The sequence below is a fragment of the Triticum urartu genome, chromosome 3A, assembly GCF_056163025.1.
Source record: "Triticum urartu cultivar PI428250 chromosome 3A, HENAU_Tu73, whole genome shotgun sequence".
Taxonomy (NCBI): domain Eukaryota; kingdom Viridiplantae; phylum Streptophyta; class Magnoliopsida; order Poales; family Poaceae; genus Triticum; species Triticum urartu.
In genome coordinates this window covers 744,075,295-744,083,221 of record NC_141875.1, presented here as the reverse complement: position 1 = coordinate 744,083,221, position 7,927 = coordinate 744,075,295, and the positions used below count along the sequence as shown (strand labels likewise).

Below are 7,927 nucleotides of genomic sequence, written 5' to 3'. Positions count from 1 at the left end.
AAGGAAAGAAACAATAAACACTTCAGGAGAATTGCTCCAACCATCGATGGTTGGCTGAGAAGATTTAAGGACGATTTCGGCCTCCTCCAACATAGGACTAAGGGTGTTCACCCTGCCTTCATTTCTTCTTTTTATCTCTGACTTATGCTAGTAGTAGCCCCTTCTCCTCCCTTGCCTAATCCAAACTTGTCTGGGTTGGGTGGGACTTACTTGTAAAAATGTAAACATTGTAACCCCCCCTCCCCCCCCCCCCCATTCACATCTCTACTCCTAAGGGAGCAGTTGGTAGTCTCACTTCCAGTTGTTTTTTAGTCACACCTTCCACGGTTTTTTTCATCCTAAAAAAATCTACAAAATTTCGTAGGTTAACCAGGGACAACTCCCATCTTCCAGGTTTTTTTTGTCCCACCTTTCATGGTTTTTTTGGTACCTCGTCCCACCTCACACTAAGCCGCCACGAACCGCAAAAACCGCCTACCTTAGCCAAATCAACAAATCTCTCTCATTAATGCAATTTTCTTTAGGAAAAAATAATAGATTCTTTCCTACCTTAGCCAAATCAACGGATCTTTTCTATTAATGCAATTTGCTTTAGCAAACAAATAATAGATTTTTTCCTACCTTAGCCAAATCAACGGATCTCTCCCATTAATGCAATTTGCTTTAGCAAACAAATAATAGATTCTTTCCTACCTTAGCCAAATCTACGAAATCTCTCTCACTAATGCAATTTGCTTTAGAAACAAATAATAGATTTTCAGGAAACAAATAATCTCTAATCTCTAATAATTTCTACTCCTAATGAAGCAGTTGGTAGTCTCCTCCCACCTTCCATGATTTTTTTGGTACCTCCTCCCACCTTCGCTGGTTTTTTTTCGTCCCCTCCCCTCACTTCATCGGTTTATTTTCGCGTCACCCTCTCACACAACGAAAGAAATCTAAACAGATCAGAACTTTCCATACTGGCGCAAGTTATTTAGTAATGTAGAATCAATCACGAACAATCCCTAAAGATCAAATCTAAATTAATTAACCTTACCTTAAATCACTCAATTAGATTAATTAGAAAACAAATAATTGATTTTCAAAAAATCGCTCAATCATGTAAACCTTACCTTAACTCACGGATGGTAATCAATCTCCAAACAAAGGAAACAATACATCGAGGGAGCAGTAAATAAACTCCCTTTCCTATGACATGTATATGACCTTTCCTTCCCTCTACGTTGTCGAGCGTTCTTGATTCTCGAGGCCGATGCTTGGACTGCGTCACTGGGTCACGACGGTGCTGGAGGACGAAGACGGCGAGGCCGGGTGCCGCGGCACCGCGTTGGCCGTGGCCGGTGAGGGGGGCAAAGAAGGGCGGCTTCCCTGGCCCTGGCCATGGCCGTGACCCTGGGAGTTGGTGCGGTGGAAGTGGCACTTGAAGGACACGGCGTGGGTGGCCGACGCGCAGACGCGCTTGGAAGCGGGCCCGTGGCCGGTGCCGGACGGCGCCGACGCCGACCCAGGCCACCTCCTCCGCGTATTCTTGGAGCTGTGGCTGGCCGATTTACATGAAATTAATTCCCTCAGTTGTGGTGGCAAATATAATACACATAATCCATATTGTTATGTACTAGCGTGTGTGTGTGAAATAGATGGATTATGGCCCCGTACCCAATAAGATGGATATGTGTGTGTTAGAGAGAGAGAGGGAGAGGGGGAGAGAGTGAGGAAGAGGGAGACAGAGAGTGTGTGTGAGAAATTGATGGTAAAAAAGGTCGTCAATGTCACTTGATATATATGAGAATATTAATATTGAACTTTTAAAGTTAATGTGGTCCCGTTGCAACGCACGAGTGTTCTTCTAGTATATATGAAAACACAGTAGGAGCCTTTCCTACTGTCATTTCCCTCAAATAAAAAAACAATTTGTAGAAATAATATGCGACTGTAGAGACATATATGCTTGTTTTAGCTTGTGACTACTGTACTGACATTAAAAATGTGCAAAGTAAGAAGAGTAGAAAGCGAATTCGGTACTACGTGGGATTTTAGTTAGGCAGCTATTTTTTTTCAAATAAGACTTTTCTCTATTGCAAAAACCGATCCGTACAAACGGATTTGTCTTCGACACAGTTCGTGTGAGTGGTTCGCCCCACACAAAATTGGTCCGGGGTGTGCAAGAAATATCCTTGCGCGCGTGCGTTCTGGCGCGATGGGTCGGGCAGTGGGCTTCTTGTATGAACGATTTATCTATCCGGACCGATAAAAGTCCACTTCGCCACACAGCCCATTACGTGTGGGCGATGTGCAGGATTAGACATTTTTTCTGTGCCCACGCCGCTCACACGCAAGGGGCCGGCCAGTCTCCGGTTAAAACAAATACACATTAATATGAAGACTAGTGGTTGAGACACCATCCGATGACACCGCTTGAGAAGAAATTGTATGCACGTTTTCAATTAGAAAAATACAAGTAGTCCTCACCCATCTAGAAAAATAGTTTAAAAAAAAATCCTCACCACCATCTAAAAAAGAAGAAAAGAGAAGAAAAAATCACCAACGCAGGCTACCAGCGAGCGCCACTTTGTGTAGCCCTCCATTTAAAAAAAATATGTGGGGCCATCACCTCCATCTAAATAGAACATTTTAAAAAATTTCTCATCTCCATTTAAAAATAATTTTTAAAAGCTTTTTCACTGCGGTCAACCAGCTTGCGCCACGTGGCATAGCTGGTTGGCCGCCGTTCTTCACCCGTAGTTTAATGGTTTTAATGTACGATCCGGGCACAGGTACGTCAGGCTCCGGTCCCGTCGGTGAATCGACTGGTCGAGCGGGTGCCGACTAGTACGCCGTGCTTTTGGCGTGTTGGCTCTGACTGTTTTTTCTTGCGAGTACAATGTCTTAACTGCATCACAACTGGTGCTGGTAGAGATCGGGGGTGGCCGAGATGCAAGTACACATTTGTGCGGGGCTGCCAGGCTAGCAAAAGGGTTCAAACTGATTTGAATTTGGTTTGTTAGCTCCTGGAGGGAAAATGTGTCCACTCGTTGGTATAAATAGAGGTGAGCGGGAGAGTGAAAATATAACGAAAGCATCAGTTCCAAATAGGTGGGTGCGCACATGACTTGCCATCCGCCGCTGCCTGACGCCGCGCCGGTGCAATCCATGGAGGGCAAAGGAGCAACTCTCTGGGTTGGTGTGCGTCAGGTTAGTAAGCAAAGAAACCATCATAAACCGTGTCCTCGTCCCTTCCCCGACCTCTCCTCCTCGCCGCCGGGCAAAACCCGGTCGGTGTTGTCATCGGTGGGATCTCTTCTCCCACGACTCGCTGGATCTGGCGCGGGTGGATCGTGGCAGTTTTTGGCGGCGCGCTGGAGACGGGGCGAGCCGACGCGGGCTTGGGGATGGTGGCGGGCGCTGGGCTCTCGGCGGCACTCCGGTGTGTGCAGGCGGTGGTGGTCCCTGTGCGCAGTCGGCGGCTCCGTCTCTGACCCGGATGGCGCGGGGGATGGCGGCGGGCCGGCGTGGCCGGCGATTTGGATGCGGTGGTGCCGGCGGCTCGCTGATCTGCCGGTGCTCCAGGGTTCTGCCTGGTGGTGCTGATGGTGACGGCGGCCCGTGTACGAGAGTTGGATCCCTTCGAACTGATCAGGATGAAAACTTGCCTTCGTCGTCTGCTAAGGCCGGCGGTGGCGGCGCTATCTGTGTCGTGAAGGCATCGTCGTGGAGAAGTTCAAGGCCACTCTCTGCTATCTCCGGAGGAAACCCTAGATCGGATGATCGGATGACGACGGCGCTCTGGTGTTGTTCTTTCCTTGGGGGCGTCATTCTTGGAGGTACACACGTGATCGAGGGACCAGAGGATGGATTCTTTGGTGGAGCGGTGATTCATCCTACACACTGATGGCGATGGATCTTGATGGCGTAGCGCAGTGCAGATTTAGAGTTCGTTGTGGGAGGATGGACTCGCGCAGGAGGATGACACTGTCGGGCGTCGTGGTGGCGTCGATGGCAGAAAGACCTGGCACAGTACATGCAACGGTACAGCTCTGAAAATGGATTGGTGGCAGGTGGCTGCCCCGGCAGGCGTCCTGGTTGAGGAGTGCGCCGGACTAGTAGGTACCCCATACCCGGCAGGCGTCCTGGTTGGGATCTCAGGTCTTAGATGTTTAGGTTTGGCTGCGATGTCTGTTTGGTATTAGGCCCAGACTATCTGCGCCCCTTCATCAATTGGATAGATATAGTGACAGTTGTTGCTTAGACGGTGGCTTTAGTCTTGCTATTACATGGCTTTATAAGGTCTTGTGAGAATAATTAATAAAGTGGCCGTATGCATCGCTCAGATGCAGAGACCGGGGTCATCTTTCTTTTCTAAAGAGAAAAAAGTAAGCAAAGAAATAAAATTCTGAGAATTTTTCTATACGTGTTTCTAATTACTTTTATTTGGTAACTGCTGTTTTTTTTCAGCATGTGCGTTACTACCCGATGATTAGCTCACTAAGCGGTGCTGGGATGGCGAGCTCTCATGGCGAGTTGGACTCGGTCAATGCCCAAGACTCGGTCAACGCCCAAGACAATGGACAATCTTTATTTTTAAGGGAGCAGTTGGTAGTCTCGTTTTCAGGTTTTTTTGTCCCACCTCCTACGGTTTTTTTCGTCCTCAATTCACGGTTTATTTTCGTCGGTTAACCATGGATAACAAATCCGTAGGATCCGACTCCTCCGCCGATCTCCGCCGCCCCCGCCTCCCCCTTCGCTCCTGCCCCTTCCTCGCCTCTCCTCTCTATCTTCTGCGGCGGCGGCGCCGACTCCGCGTGATTCCTCCTCCCCTGCTCGACTCCTCCTCCTCCCCCCGATTAGGGTTTCAGACGGCGGCGGCGCCCTCCACCGTCTGGTCCTTCCCCGCGCCCTCTTCATCCTTCAGTGCCGCCTCCAGGTCACCGTCGCCGTCGCCCCTACGAACTCCGAGCACGCACGCGTGAGGCCTCCACCACCACCCACCGCAATACCCCCGGTCCCTCCCTCTCTCCTGTCGTCTCTAACTCCCACCACCCATTGGTTTTTTCGCCTCCCAACCCGCAGAACGACTGCGGCTCCTCTTTCGATAGAACTACACCCTCGATCTATCTCCTAGGGCGTGTACGCCGCAGCCATCGCGGAACTCTACGCCGCCAACGTCTTGCTACTCCGCCGACCGCCGCCGCGAACTCCGAGACCGCCGCCGCCGCCACCATTACGGAGCCCCAGGCCACGGCATTCTCAGATTCCCATGTGCGGCCGGTGGAGCATGTGAGGCGAGCGCTTTAATCAAATCCAGGTTCCTATGTCCGTTCATATATACTACGAGTATGATACTGATGGATCATCTGATATAAAAATCTTCATTCACTAATGCATATGCATTCATTGTTATTGCGAGGGATACAATTTTTGGAGAAGGGATGGAGATGGTGCCATGGTGGAGGCTGCTGCCCATCTATGTGCTTGTCGAGTCAGACATGCCCCTACCTCTCCCGGTACTACATCAGCAATCCTCCCGAATCCATCGATGTGCAGCAGATCGTGACGCCATCCGCATGGACGAACGAGAATGGCCGCTTGATTCCTCTTGCCCACTTGGTAATTAAACTGGGATTTGACTGACAGATAGACATACATACAGTAATTCATTCTTGCCTATGTTATTTGCTGAATAATTTAGTTTGTTCATTTCAAGTGTCACGAGATGGAGACCAAGCTCATGGCTCAGTGCGGCCAGAGGCACAATCAACAATTGACTGACATTGACTCACAGTGAGATAGAACTAAGTAACAAAATCAAGATGCGTGCGTACGACATCATAGCTGGAAAGGTGAATGTTTCGGTGTGTATGCCGCTGCCACTGCTCTTATGGTATGTTCGTCATCTCGATCGATCGGTCATTTTAAACATTATTTGTTGACTTAGATTTAATCAGTAATCACTAATCCGTTAGTTGTATCTGCACCACTGACTACAGAAACGATGCATGGTTAATCTGAAGTGTATCGCCAAAGAGGCAGAGTTGATGTGCGAGCATATGTGCATGTGTACTTGTGTGTGTTAGCAGGTGAGTTTGCACTTCTAATTTCCTGAACATTCCTATTACAAACAGAAAACAGCTATTGTTGGTGATAATAGTTATTGGTGAACATTGTTATTGGTAAACCTGCAAACCTGCACACTATCGATCTGCCTCTTCTTCTTTCAATTGCAACTATTGCTGAACATTATTACTGCCATTTTATCCTAATTTATGTTCATCTATTACCAGGTTCTTTGATAGAATTCTAATTCAAACTTCTAATATATGCAATACTTTTTGTGCAATTATAAAATGATGCATACTCCAACAATGCTTTGGTCATATTGTAAAAAAAAATAAACCCATCATTGTGGAGATATCAAAGACATAACAAAAACAAGCACCTAAACTTTTTTGGAATGAAAAAAGATACATAATAACAATATCATAGGTTGGTTCAGGAATATCACCAGTATAACAATCTATTAACAATAGCAATTGGTACTTTTTTTAGCTACTCTGAAATGCTTCTCTATTTTAAATACCTATTGAATTGTGTCACAATCTCCCTATTTCCGCCTCGCCGAGGGCTGTTGCAGGCAGGAGCCCACCGCCGTGCCCGCCGGCGGCATCACCCATGGCCGAGAAGACCGAGGACACCGAGGACCCAGCGCCCTCAAGTATGATGGCGTTGTACCGTCCTTTCTGCTGCGACTTATGTTGACAAGTTTTGAGATCGATCTCAATCTACATATGACCGTGATCGGGAGGCGGACCCGGTTGCGCTTAGAGACAGTTGAGTAATGGAGATCCTCCAGCCACCGAGCTCCTCAAGGACACCTAAGGTGAGAAATCCACGTTTTTTCATACTGCTTAACGTTTAGGCCGAGCAGCCTCGTGAACTTCGACCCCATCCAACCTCATTTCGGCCACCACGTGGCTCCCCTCCCCACCTCACCCCGTCCAACACAGTGCCTTCGTGCTAAGAGTTCAAGGGACTGTCCCCTCTCACCTAAGACAAGGTACAGTTTTTGATCTGTCTTACACATTTGTTCTGCTCATGTACTAATGTAAAGGTTTCACAAGGTATGTTGGTTATGTGGGCATTCGTATGAAGTTATGTGAGCATGCGCTAGGTATGAAAAGTTTTGTTTTAGTTGATTGACATTGAGGATTAAAAACCTTAAATGTGCCATCATGTTTTTAGGCGGTGTGCTCCAGGTTTGGCAAATATTAACTAACACTACATGAACATGAAGATAATCTTGGTGCCGGGCAAGCCTCACATAGAGGTACAATATTCTTGGCATATCAATAATCCGATTTAATTAATGTTGTTTGCCGATGTTGCTACTCTGTCTAAGTCATGAGAGAATATTTCTGGTCATGGTATAATTGGATGCAATTTTGTATGGAGGAATCAATAGTGAAGAATTCTATCAAGCATTTAACACTGTTCTATGTGAATGTACACTGGAAGGTTATATATGTTCTCACCAATCTCTTTCTGTATTATTGTTTTTGTTGATTGCCAAAATGCTTTCCTGTATTCATGTGTTACCCAGTTGGCCGATCATTTTATTCAACAGAACTTGGTGCGGGCTTGGAAAACTGTAGTGCCTTTTACGAGAGCATACAATGCACTCAAATAGGAATATCACTAAATATCGGTTAGATGCCAATCATGACCCTGATTTCAAATTTCATCTTTGTGAAGAGAAGTTTCCTCTTCCAATAATTATGGCCACTTTGTAACGCTTGTTTGCATAAAGGGTTCCAGTTGGTCAAGTGTTTGGCCATGTAATTTTCATTTTTTAATTTAATTGAGCAGAGATGAAGGAAGAGTAGCAACAACAGTAAGATTGATGAAATGATACATATATGTGACCAATCAG

The 7,927-nt window shown here is 46.9% G+C and overlaps 1 long non-coding RNA gene across 1 annotated transcript; it reads left to right on the top strand.

Annotated features, from left to right (window-relative positions):
• The first annotated feature begins 4,734 nt into the window (after positions 1-4,734).
• LOC147982579 (uncharacterized) lies at positions 4,735-7,483 on the top strand. Its single transcript, XR_015617865.1, has 4 exons — positions 4,735-5,607; positions 5,705-5,881; positions 5,988-6,077; positions 6,632-7,483. It is a non-coding gene; the product is annotated as an uncharacterized LOC147982579 (long non-coding RNA).
• The last annotated feature ends 444 nt before the right edge of the window (positions 7,484-7,927 follow it).